The 12,925-nt window shown below is 40.3% G+C and overlaps 1 pseudogene; it reads right to left on the reverse strand.

The window, feature by feature from the left end:
* Positions 1 to 6,029: 6,029 nt before the first annotated feature.
* LOC114024304 lies at positions 6,030 to 6,954 on the reverse strand (annotated as a pseudogene).
* Between the last annotated feature and the right edge of the window lie 5,971 nt (positions 6,955 to 12,925).

Genomic DNA, 12,925 nt, shown 5'->3' on the forward strand with positions numbered 1-12,925 from the left:
TTGGAACTCAAAATTTGAAAAAAAAAGAATATTAAAATTATTTTTACATGTAATTGGGAAAAATAAAATATTAAATAAGATTTTTTAAAGGAAGCGAGGGAGCACAGTGAATTGAGCCCTGGACCTAGAAATAGGAAGGTCTCTTACATAATCCCAATCTACCTCAATTTCTTCACCTGTCAAATGGGTATTTTAAGTGCCCCATCTCCCAGAAGATCAAAAGGGATAAGATGTATTAAATGCTTTGCAAATTGTAAAGCAAAATATAAGTGCTAGCTATTATTATTACAACATCCAGGAGATGCTACATACACTGTCTAGCACAGAGGAGGCATTTAATACATGTTGATTGTTTAATACATGCTAGTTGACTGCCTGAGACATATGATTGGAAAAGGAGGTGGACAGGTCATGTAGCAAAAAACAAGGAATGACAGGTAGTGCCACCCACACTCTATACTGGTATTAACTCAATGTTAAAACACCAGGATAATAATTGTGCACTTTGGATGAGCCCTTTCCTGAGGACATGGGCAGAAGGGTCACCCAGGGTGAGATGGTTTAGACGGGTTGCAACATTCATCATTGGAAAGGTATATCTACCACAGTAGAATCACATATTACCACTGAGGAATTCATGGCATCATCAGTGATTCAGGGTGTATTTATCCTGTTCTGGTCCTCTAGATGCTTACATTCATTAATGTACAATACTAATGTGGACAAATTAGTACAGGTCCTTTACATGAAAAAGTCAAAGCAAGTGGACCAATATACATAACTAGACAGTAAAGCATCAGTATCAAAGTCATGACAAATGTAAGTTCTGACTGAGTTAAGGACCAGAGTCCTCAAATAATTCTCTCTTTTACTTGAAGGACAATATGGAATCACCTTCCATTTCAAGAGGTAAAGAAGAAATAACCCTGTTTGCCTCATTTTCCTGTAAAATGAACTGGAGAAGAAAATGGCAAACCACCCCAGCATCTTTGCCAAGTAAATCCCAAATGGGGTCATGAAAAGTCAGACACAACTGAACGACTGAAAAACGAAATTATGATCTTAGTATGTACAAAGCACTGTGCTAAGTACTGAGGATACAAATAGAGGTGAGAAGGGAGACCTCCCCATTTCAGATGGGGGACAGCCAGTGAAAAGATGGGAGATAGCAGTGCTATGTGCAAAGAACAGCCAGAAAGCCAGTGTTGCTGGATGAAAGAATGCATGGAAAGGAGTAAATATGATGTCTGGAAAGGCAGGGGTCAGGCTGTGAAAGCAGCAAGGGTCCCTGCTCTCAAGGAGCTCACATTCTAATGGGGAAAACAACCCAAAGGGAAAGTTTCAGCTGTGAGCCAAATGGAAAAGTCTCATGGGATTATAATGCCCGTGTTCTCCAATGTCATTTCCACTGATAAAATCCTATCAGTTTCTGATGCTGAACCATTAAATACATAATAATGGCAGGAATGGAGAACAAAAAAATTAAGGCAGAGGTCATAGCTCCACCTGGCTCTTCTGGTTTTTTTCCAAGTTGACTCACAAGGGAACCAGGGGCATTGTAGGGGTTGAAAAGAATCAAGTCAGCCCAGCTCTGCACGACTCATTTGTAAGAGGGTTCAATTCTTTTAGCCCTAATCCTAGGCTATAGCTCAGGGTTATTAGCAGTTTCAACCTGTCATGCGTCAGCAGGAACCAAGAGAAGCCCTCAGGCTAAGGTTATCTGTCGTTCTTGTGGTTGTTTTTGGATGAATTCCTCTTACTGCATTGGTAACTTGAGGCTAGAGTTCCCCATTTTCCTCTAGTCATTATTCTCTGTCTCTTCAAGACAGCCCTACATGCTCCACTTGGCAAAACTGCAAAGCAACTGTGTGGAGCAGAGGTGATTATGTTCTTTTAACCTTCCAGAATGTCATTGGTTGCCATGCCATTCAACCTGGAGTAAATGAAAGGTCTGGGTGGAGCTATGACTTTTTTCCTCGTGTCTACATTAATACCTCTGTTTTGTATTTCTACCAGCAAGAAGATCGCTGGTTAAATCTTCCCATGGATGAGTCATATATGGATGAGTGTTTCCCCAGTTTTAGAGGTCCAAGCATCCCAGTTCCACTTAACATTATAGAATTCCTGGTAATATAAGCCATAAAGTTAAGAAATACATACCGAAAAATAATACCAATTACAGGTTGTGCTCAGGTTTTATACAAGCAAGTCAAATTTGGAACAAGGAGGGGGGGCAAGCAAAGTATATCCTGTATTTAAGCCAATCAATCAGCCTGGCCTATTATGTACAAGGTACTATGTGAAGTGCGATGACTCCCTATGACCTTCAGGATCTAATAGAAAATCTTCTGTTTGGCTTTTAAAGGCTTCCACATCCTGACCCCTTCCTTTCCAGATCTCTTATTTACTCTTTACTTTCTGATTGTTCCTTGCACACAACATTTCATCTCCCAACTCCACGGCTTCTCACTGGCTGTCCTCCATCTGAAATGGGGAGATCTCCCTTCTCACCTCTGCCCCCTGTTTTCTCCAGGTTCCTTCAAGGCTCAGCTAAGATTTTGATTGCTCTTACAAGTTTGTAGAATTTCTTATAGATTATGGATGTTACACTCTTGAGTTGATGTAGCTGCCTAATACTCTTCTATTTCTTTTTAAGCCTAAAGGTTAATATAGTTTATTAGTCAAAGTCAAATAATTAAATTGTTCCTATTTAATGGAAAAAATAAAAAAAACCTTGAAACAATTCCTCTTCTCATCAGTCAGTCAGTAAATATTTACTGTAAGTACCTACTGTTTGTCAGGCACTGTGCTAAATGTTGGGAATCCAAAGAAATTTAAAGACAGTCTCTGCTCTGGCGGGCCTAACATTCTACCAGGGCAGACAATATTTACATGTATAAGTGTAACAATGATTAACCTGACTCCCCCATTGCCTGAAGGCTATGTATGTTACATTTCACCCCCTTCCCCAGGATACTCTAGTATTCTTGGGCATCTCTCATCTCTGCAATTGGCTACAGCCACCATTGATTGTGTTTCCCCAGTTTTAGAGGTCCAAGCAACCCAGTTCTATTTAACCACTTAACAGTCAGATTAAGTTTCACAATGGAATATTTGTTTTATTTTTTCCATCAAAAAGAAACAATTTAATTTTTTGACTTTGACTAATAAACTATATTAGCCTTTTGGCTTAAAAAGAAATAAAAGAGTATCAGGCCGTTACATCAACTCAAAAGCTTGACATCTACCATCTATAAGAAGCTTCTACACACTTGTAAGAGCAACCAACATCCCACCAAAATTATAAAAGTAAAGTACATTTTACAAAAAAGGAAGAACAAAATTTGAATGTGAAATATTCAACATCATTATCGATCAGAATATCACTGAACATCCATTTTGGGCCAACGTCCATCCATGTTGCTGATTTGTTTTCTACTTTCACCAAATTCTAACTAGAAAAAGAGGCGTTTGTTTCATAAAGTAAGGATGACATTTATGAGAAAGGTCAGGGCAGCCAGAAACCAGAAATTATGAATTAATGAAAAAGCATCTGTTGCTACTAGTTGCCAAGTGCTATGTTTAGCACTGGAGATAATAAAAAAATATAGTCGATGGTCAAGTTCACACTTGGGGGAAGACAGCATGTTAGAGAGTTCAGCTGCTGGGCAAAAGAAAAGACTTAAAAATCCTAAGTCCTAAAAGTCATAACAATGCATCAGAGGGGTAGATGGCATGGGCTGGGCAGGCATCTTTAAGTTGTCAGCAAGGCAGTTGACAGTATTGGGAAACTGATAAATGAGATCAACCAAACTTCCAAGTCTGTTTCTTGGGGCCACATAGCCTAAGGCTGTCCTTCTTCCTTCACAGCCTACTGCATGATATCCATGCTACAGATGAATGAGAACCCCTAGACATGCTATGAGTTTATTGTGTCTATTGACTAATTTTTAATGGTAAACACACCAGTGGGGCTTGCAAGAAAAAGAAGATTGTTCCAGTTTGGTGGTTTTTAAAAGGCGGACAATCCCAGCCATTCAGCCAATGGAAAAAGGCTGCTTACAACCACATGATAGGCTGTCTTCTTCCATGTCCTCAGGTGCTTCCATTTAAGGTGATCTAGGTATGTGCCAAAATACCCTTACACTTATATACAGAATGAAGATATACATATTAGGGAGGTGATCTTTAACTGCTCCCTAGTTCAGGAAGCCCAGAATGCAATCAGAGAAAGTAAAGGATAGATAATGAAGTCTAAAAGTAATAACTCAATAAGAATCAGCTTACGTGAGTCCAAACCAAGAGAAACTTTTTGGACTGTGACCTCTGCAAGAGGGCAGCAGGTAGGGAGGAGAGAATATATTGCTCCGCCCTCCCCCATAGACCATGGCATCTAACAGTAGATCCATCCTTCCAGTAAGAGACTCTCCATCCAGCAGTCAAAGAGTGCTTTAGTTTGAAAAAATTTGAGGCACAGTTCAGCGACAAGTTGTTTATACTCTTAAGTCAGATACAGCTAGAGAGAGCCAGTGGCTAAAGGGAGAAAGCTTTTTAAAGGATCATGACCCCCGGCATTAGAGAAGAGAATTATCCCTAGTAGATAGGAACTGACCCATGGAGAGGAGAAAAGCCCAGATGAGTAACCCACCCAGCAGAGAGGTAGCAATCTGGGGGAGTTACAGGTAGAAACCATGTCAAGACACTGTGGAGACTTGAACTGCTTTGGCCATATTGCTCCCTGCATATGTGCCTCACCACCATTGCACTCTCCATTTGTGCCCACACTTCCCATGGATAAAGTGTGTTTTTGTGGGAGTGTGTGCTCTAGGTTTATGGGGATAATGTTTTGTAGCTACTATGCTTATTATGTTTTTGCTATGAGTTAATTGTGTCCATTGGCTAATTTTTAATGGCAAACACACCAGTGGGGGCTTGCAAGCTCTAGGTATAGAAGTTGGTACCCACAAGATATACTTTGAATCCTAAGGTGGTAGCTTCCCTCTGGGGTACCCAAAAAGCAAGTGCAAGTTAGGAGGCAATATTCTAATAGGGGATCCTACGTAAAGAATAAATAAGAAATAAACATAAAGTAGAGAGGGAGAATAATAACTATGATGGGATCAGGAAAGCCATCATGTCTAAAGTGTTATGTAAACTGAGTCTTGAAGAAAGTGAGGGATTCAATATAAATCAAAGTGGTCTTATAAGTGTAAAATGGCATTGTGGGAAACATTGTGGGAAATTCTAGGGTAAGAAACTCCTTTCAAAAAATAGACAGAGTAAAAAACCCACTGGTTATAAATGCAGGGATTATTCTTGTTCATAGCCCCCACCCCCCAAAAAAAGACATATGAAAAGTAACCTTTCCCCACTCCTCTGCAGAGGTAGGAGGTCCATGGGTGTGGTATATTGCATAAAATTTTCAGATTTTTTCAATTTATTGATCACTTTTGCTCTTCGTTCCTCTTTTTTTTTCTTTAAAAATATTATTTGTTATATGGGGTGGCTTTCTGGTGGGGAGAGGGAAGGTTATTGAGAGAAATTCTGATGTTAAGAAAAAAGACATTTCAGTAAAACTTTATCTTTAAAAAAAGAAAAAGAAAAAAGAGAGAGATCATGCTAGTTCACCTTTGAAGTAAACATGTCTTGTAATATGCTGCATAGGGAATTCGAATCCTGTCAGAGATAATAGAAGAGATTACATAAGAGCATGAACCTTGTGGTATCCCAACCCAAACTATGTCTCTAATTAAGAAATGGGCCATGACAGGGCATGAGAGATGAGCTGGAAATTTTCCATGTGATGGTATCTGAATGCAGGTAATATAAGGACAAAGAAGCGGCATAGACTTTGAAAATGAGAACCAGACCTTCAGGTAGGAAAGACCTGGAAGCAGATACTCTGGCATATTCCTCTGGCTGTAATTAGGTGTACCTGTGTCCTTGTATCAAGAACCAGGCTGGTTTTTTTTTTTCAAAAGGCAGAAATTAAGGTGTTTATTTCAAAATCTGAGTTTTGTTTGACCACTTTACCGCCTGTCAATGGTAACTTGCCACACCTGTACCAGGTTGTCTGCGTATCCAGCAAATAGAGTCTGGCCATCAGCAGACCAGGCTAAGGAAGTGCACTGGGGAGGCTCAGCCTTACTGCTGGTGCTTAAGCTCTTCCACAATGATTTTGCCCTCTAGGTCCCAGATCTTGATGCTGGGCCCAGTGGTAGCACAGAGCCAGTAGTGACTGTGGCTGAAGCAGAGGGCATTGATTAGGTTACCACCATCCAGAGTACAAAAGTGCTTATCCTCACTGAGGTCCCATAGCATGGACTAATCATGCCTTGCCTCCAGAGGTACAGAGAGAGCCACCAGGAGAAACTGTAACTGTGTTTAGGTAGTCTATATGGCCAATGGAGTTTGTCTCCAGTTTGCAGTTGGCCAAGTTCTCGACCCAGACACAGGAGACAATATTGGGGTTGCTGCTGTTGGGTGAAAAACAGACACAGGACACCCACTCTGAGTGGGTCTCATCCTGCACAGTGTATTTCCAGACAGCCAGGGTGTTCCACAGCCTGATAGTCTTATCCCAGGAACCAGAGACAATCTGACAGTTGTCTAAAGAGAAGGCTACATTCAGTCCATCCTCGGTATGACCACAAAGCACCTGGTGGTAGTGCCAGTTGTGAGATCCCACAGTCTTAGTGTGCCATCCCAGGAGTCTGAAAGTGCAAACTGGCTATCAGAGAAAATGACCACATCACTAACAAAATGTGAGTGACCCCTGAGAGCACGCTGGGGGATTCCATAATTTATTTCATCTCTGCTAAGCTTCCACACGATAATGGTCTCATCTCGGGAGGCTGTCGGGGTCATGACTGGGAACTGGGGAGTCATGGCGATCTGGGTCATCCAGCCATTGTGGCCTTTAAGAGTACCCCGAAGGGTCCCCTGTTCAGTCATGATGACAAGACCTCGGTGGATCGCTCCAGGAGGAAGGATGGATCCAGATTGCACGGAGAGAGACCAGCCGGCTCTCCTTCACGTCAGGAGCCCAGCAAGAAAAGGAGAACCAGGCTGTTTTAAGCTGTAGTGGTCATGGACAATTGAAAGTGGGAAACAAATGGGTACGATCACAAAAAATACATTACTTTTTCTCGTTTTCCTTTTGAAAAGCCAGCTATTTGGTTTCACAGAGAACTTACAGTTTTTCATTTGTATCTATGGCCTTTGGGCCACCAGCCTGCTCAGCTATATTTCAAAAAGATATATAGAACACGTAGGCAAACCTGAATCATTTTTCAGGAAACATAATTTAAGATAAAATGAAATTTCATAACAAAGAGACCACATGGCTGTCAGAACCCAGATGCTCAAGGCAGGCAAGCTCACAGCATTTCTGCATCTTTTTACTACTTGTTAAGGGCAAATGGTAACAATGCAGCATTTTCTAGGATACTTACCTAGGCTTTCTCCAAAAGACTTTTGTAAAATGAGTCTTACCCTTAGTCAGTTAAGGCAAGGTTCTTGTCCCAGCTTTAGCACACACTAAGTAAGCTGTCTGAGCCTCAGAAATTTACTTTTCTCCTCTCTGTCCTGCTTTCCTCAATCCTCATAGATGGAAGCCCACACTTTCTCCCTGTAGTTTTCTCAGGGATGTGATAAGAATAAATGAAATGTTATATGGCACCCCTTGATAATATTGAAATTAACCCCCTATTTCAGGAACAGTCTTTTTGTGTTATGGACCCCTTTTGGAAGTCTGGTGAAATCTATGGACCTATTTTCAGAATAATGTTTTTAAATGAGCAAAATAAAATATATAGGATTACAATGGGAACAAATTACATTGAAATACAGTTATCAAAATATTTTGAAAAGCAAGATCATGGATTCCAGGTTAAGAACTTTCAAACTACTTGAATTCAAGATATTAGGTGCTTTATTTTGAGATAATCTGTGACTGATTAGCCCACTTGGTTAGAGTATTGGGCTGATGAGGATGTACTAATGACGTTAGGGATTTGATCCTTGTATGGACCCATTAACTTCTCTTTGGTCCACAACCAAAGTCTATACCAAGCCTTTGCTGGCCAAAAAAAAGGGACCAATGGGAGAGCAGGGTATGGGTAGATCTATGCAAATTATTCAAGGATACTGGAAAACTCAAAGACTTCCCAAAGGGGTCCATGACACAAAAGGGCTTTCTTAAATCTAGACAGTCAGTGAAACAATAAATTAAGACTTGATTTGTAGCATTTGCTGATTTCCAACATGCAAATGCTCACACTGAAAATTTAACAATCAGCTCTCATGAGGCAATAGGAGTGAATCCAGCATACTCTTGATTAGCTGCCTGGAAATTTGCAGAGGATTGGCTATAGATAGTCAAGCTTTTGGGATAGTTAAGGATTGATCTGTCAAGTGGTGTAACTTTTACATTTTATCTAATTTTTGCTGTTGCTTTCATTGGAGATCTTTCCAGGATGTCAGTACATGCTCAGAGCCATAAGGCCACTATCAAATGCTGTAAGTTGTAAATCTTCATCTTTGGAGGGAATTTCCACAAAGATTTCCCTGCCTATACTGATTCATAAGTAGGCCTACATCAATACTTACAAAAAAACCAAATCTCAGTGGATGGTAAAGCCACGTGTGTTTTGGCTTTGTAGATCCAATCATACAAAGAAAGGACCTGAGGTGAACTGTTCATTTAAGTGGGTAAATATGAGCATGAGGTAGAAAGCCTTTCGGAACTTTAGCTGACTGGTGAAGGATGTTTTCAGGGTAGAGAACCAGGGTTTAAAGTGATGGCAGTGACCCTACAAAGCTGAGATACTACTGCCACTTTTTACAGAGGTATGCTACCCCCCAACTGCCTACCCTACCCATGCCCTTGTGTGGGATTCAGCATGCCTGGATTTAAAAGGGCACCCCACTGACCTATCCTATTCTGCAGGAACAACATCTCCACCATTAAGCAACATGCAAATATCTAGTATTGGCATAGGCAACCAAACATTTATTTATTTTTAGTTAATTAATTTTTTTTTAGGCAATTGGGGTTAAGTGACTTGCTCAGGGTCACACAGCTAGTAAGTGTCAGGTGTTTGGTCTGAGGTCAGATTTGAACTCAGGCCCTCCTGACTTCAGGGCCAGTGCTCTATCCACTGCACCACCTAGCTGCCCCTGCAACCAATCATTTATAAGCAGAAAAGAAGAGCATCATTGCTAGAAGCTGGCATCCTGGGAAATCTCATTGAGAAGGGGAAAGACCAAAGCATCAAAAGGGAAAAAATCATTGGGCCATTTAGTACAGGGATCACCACGCCTACATGCCTCAATAATCCCTGAGGAAATCCATGTATAACCCAGAGTTTAATCCTGATTCATTAAATAAGACTTTACTGATTGATATAGAAAATGATTACTTGATACCATCAGCCTGTGTGATGGGTAGACTTGGTAAAAGCTGGAACAGGAAAGACCTTGCTTCTGGCTTTGAGAGAGGATATACATTTCCAGGTTCTCTTCAGAGAGTCAACCCTGGAAAGAGAGAAAAGACTTTGGGAAATATCAGACATATCAAGCATCTGGCTCCTCAACATGTGTCTAGCTTATCTCCCTAGAGACTTAAAAGAATTTCCCCTTGGGTGAGATTGGAGGCTCTTGGTTGACCTACCTCACGCCCAATGAGAGAACTCATTCACTTTGTATACTATCTAGTATACAGTATTTAATCTGTGTAACTTCTCTGATTTCTTTTTGCTCTAGGCTTAAATTTCTTTATTTGGTATTCACTGTTTGTGTTAGTCTTTTGTTTAGCTAATGGAGGCAAGGGGAGCTAAGACTTCAGAAAGAAGCTTAGGTCTCTCTTTCCCCTTTAAGGGACAGTGACTAGGAAACAGGCTTGAAACAAAAATTCGTTTATCCTAGACTAACACTGTTTAGAAGGACAAATAAATATAATTCCATTCTGGTATTCCCTTTCTGAGGATAGCAGAGTGGCCAGCTTCATGGTCTTAGCTCTAGGCAGAAATCCATGTCTCCCTTGGAAATGGGTAAACAAGATTTCAGAGGTAAGTATTCATGCCTTCCTGTGAGTCTATTTAGACAAACTTATGTGAATGTACACATTACCGTGTAACAAACACATTCTATTATACAAATAAGAAACACTTCAGAAACAGATAGTACAATAATTGAGCCATTAAATTTTTTTTAAAGTTTTAGTGCTTAAAGAGAAAAGCTTCTGCTACCATTCACCCAGATATCCTGTACTCTGATGATTTTTGATATTGTATCATCATTATTACTATAGAGACAGCGTGTTGTAGTGCTTGAAATCAGGAATATCTGAGTTCAAATCCTTTTTTCTGTCACTGAACAGCTATGTGACCCATGGAAAATTATTTTTAATCTCTTCGTGTCTCATGTAGCTCCCTAAGACTTATCTGTTAAGTGATAGACAGGCTGCTATCTGTATCAGGAAGAGGAGTTCCCACAGTTGAAGTTCCTCACATAGATAAAATCACAGATCCTTTGCAATTTCACATTTTAGAATGGTAGATGTAACATGGATAGTAATAGTGTGCTAGCCCTAAAATTCAGAAGACCAGGATTCAAATCCTGCTTTGGAACTGGACAAGTCACTTCACCACTATGTGTATTGTGTGACTGCCTCAGACTAGAACTTACTACTGAGTCATAGGTGGGGATGCTATCTGAGCTTGTGGAGGGCAGGAAGAAGGAAAGGAACAGTCATTGATCAAATATTCACCATGTACTAGACATTCTGCTGAGTGTTTTTATAAATATCTCATTAGGTCTTCACAACAACCTTTGGGAGGTAGGTACTGTTACCATCCTTATTTTACTGTGGAGGGAACCAAGGCAAACAGAGGTTAAGTGACTTGTACAGGGTCATACAACTAGTATCCTCAGATGCTGGATTTAAACTCAAGTATTCCTAACTCCAGGCTCAGCACTGCATCCACAGTACCACCTAGCTGCTTGTTCTTCCATACTTACAAGAATCACAGATCCTTCTCCTATTCATGTATAGTATTATTATTATTATTACTGTTATCTGTCATTAGATATCCTAAAAACATAAACCTGAACAGAAAGCAGAGACAAGTTACATTACAGATGAGCAAGAGGGCAAGTTTTCATTCATGTAATGCCTTCATCCCATGAAAGACACTGAGCATATTTTAGAAAACTTTTTACAGCAACAAAGGCCACTGTATAATGAAAGTAAGAGGTCAAATGAAGATGGAGGAGATGAGTAGTCTCAGAACCTACACAAAAGGACCCAAAAACTAACAAAACTTGTCCTTAAAATTCTGGACAGAAATATACATATTCAGTCAAAACCTTTACCGTGTTTGGGTCTCCCTGTGCTTTGTTTGCTAAGCTCGTGAACCTGACCGGTCAAATGAAAAACAACCTTGTTCTTCTTTAAATCTTCAGAGTATACAGCACCTCTGACATGCAGATGCTGCTCTTTAGTAATCAGACCTGAGTCATTAACCTATTGTGAGATGGCTGAAAACATTCCCAGTCTTCTAATACAAATTTAAATATACCAGGTAGACTTCAGAAGTGTAAAGAGACTTGGAAGCTGGATCATAGAGCCCTGTTGTCCTAAGAGGCAGGATTTAGATTCTCTTAGAGAGCACAGCAGTGAATGCCACTGAGACTATCAGAAGATACCACGTATGAACATCTTATTTACATAATAGATTCTTTGCCTTATAGGGAATTGTTGTATTTAAAAGACTCTCTTGAGCTAAAATATTTCCTTTGGTGAGACTAAATCCTAATTAGGATCATTTGTGTTTTAAATATGAAGACTTGTTCTGCTCTTTACTGCTTAAGTTTTCTTGGGGTGTATGGGGTGTTCAGAAAGGATGAGCACCTCTGGTGTGAGGGCTGCCAAGCCCTTCTCAAGGCTGCTTATCTACCTGGCATTAGGCTCTCACCTGTGGCTCCAAGAAGCTGTAGTGTGCACAGCTGCCACACCATCTTGGTAGACGGGCTAAACCAAGTTGAGGTAACCAATGGGCCTCAAACCTGATGAGTTAGGGGGATGTCTACACAAAGCATGTCAAAATTCCTGGTAGAATGGGTGAATGAGAATAATTTATTCCAACGGCCATGAAACGAATGAAGCAGGTGCTTAGAGCTTGGTCAGACATCAATGACCAAGGTCATCCACTGTATCATGAGCCATGGACAGTCATTTTGACTTTTTTCTTGACACTGGACTTCAACGACTTAGGAAAGACAGTAAGGCTGATGACTTTGTCCGTCTCTGCCTCACTTGAATCTAAATCATGAGCAAGTCAAGACATCACCCATGATGCCATTGATTCTTTTCAAAAACAAAGGACAAACAACAACTTCTCTGAACTTCAATTTCCTTATCTGTAAAATTAAGAGGTTGGATTAGATTATCTCTACAGTTCCTACTAGTTCTAGATTCCATAGGGTAAATTTAGAGGCAAATTATTTTTGTGATGTAGCTCTGATAGGGGGACAGATAAAGTACTTATTACATGCTTTCTGTGCACCAGGCACTGCTCTTTGAGCCAGAGATACAAATAAGAAAATAATGACAATCCCTGCCCTCAAGGAGCTTACATTCTAATGAGATAAAATGACACATTTAGAGAAGCTGGAAGCAGCACTGCCATGAAAACGTGGTTAGAAAGTGAGTTCTGGGCAAGATAAGAAAAAAAAACTTACTTGTCAGAGTTGGGGGACCTATGAGCAGAGTCCAAAGTTGAAGTGGGACAGGACATAGAGATGAGGATGAGAGCCAGAGAACAGGCTGTATGGAGAGGAGATTATTGGGAAATGGCATAGAGACCCCTATTCAAAATCACTATTGTTCTCTATAGTACATTGATGTAGTGGTGCTTATCCC

The sequence above is a fragment of the Vombatus ursinus genome, unplaced genomic scaffold (assembly GCF_900497805.2).
Source record: "Vombatus ursinus unplaced genomic scaffold, bare-nosed wombat genome assembly UNPS02014821.1, whole genome shotgun sequence".
Taxonomy (NCBI): domain Eukaryota; kingdom Metazoa; phylum Chordata; class Mammalia; order Diprotodontia; family Vombatidae; genus Vombatus; species Vombatus ursinus.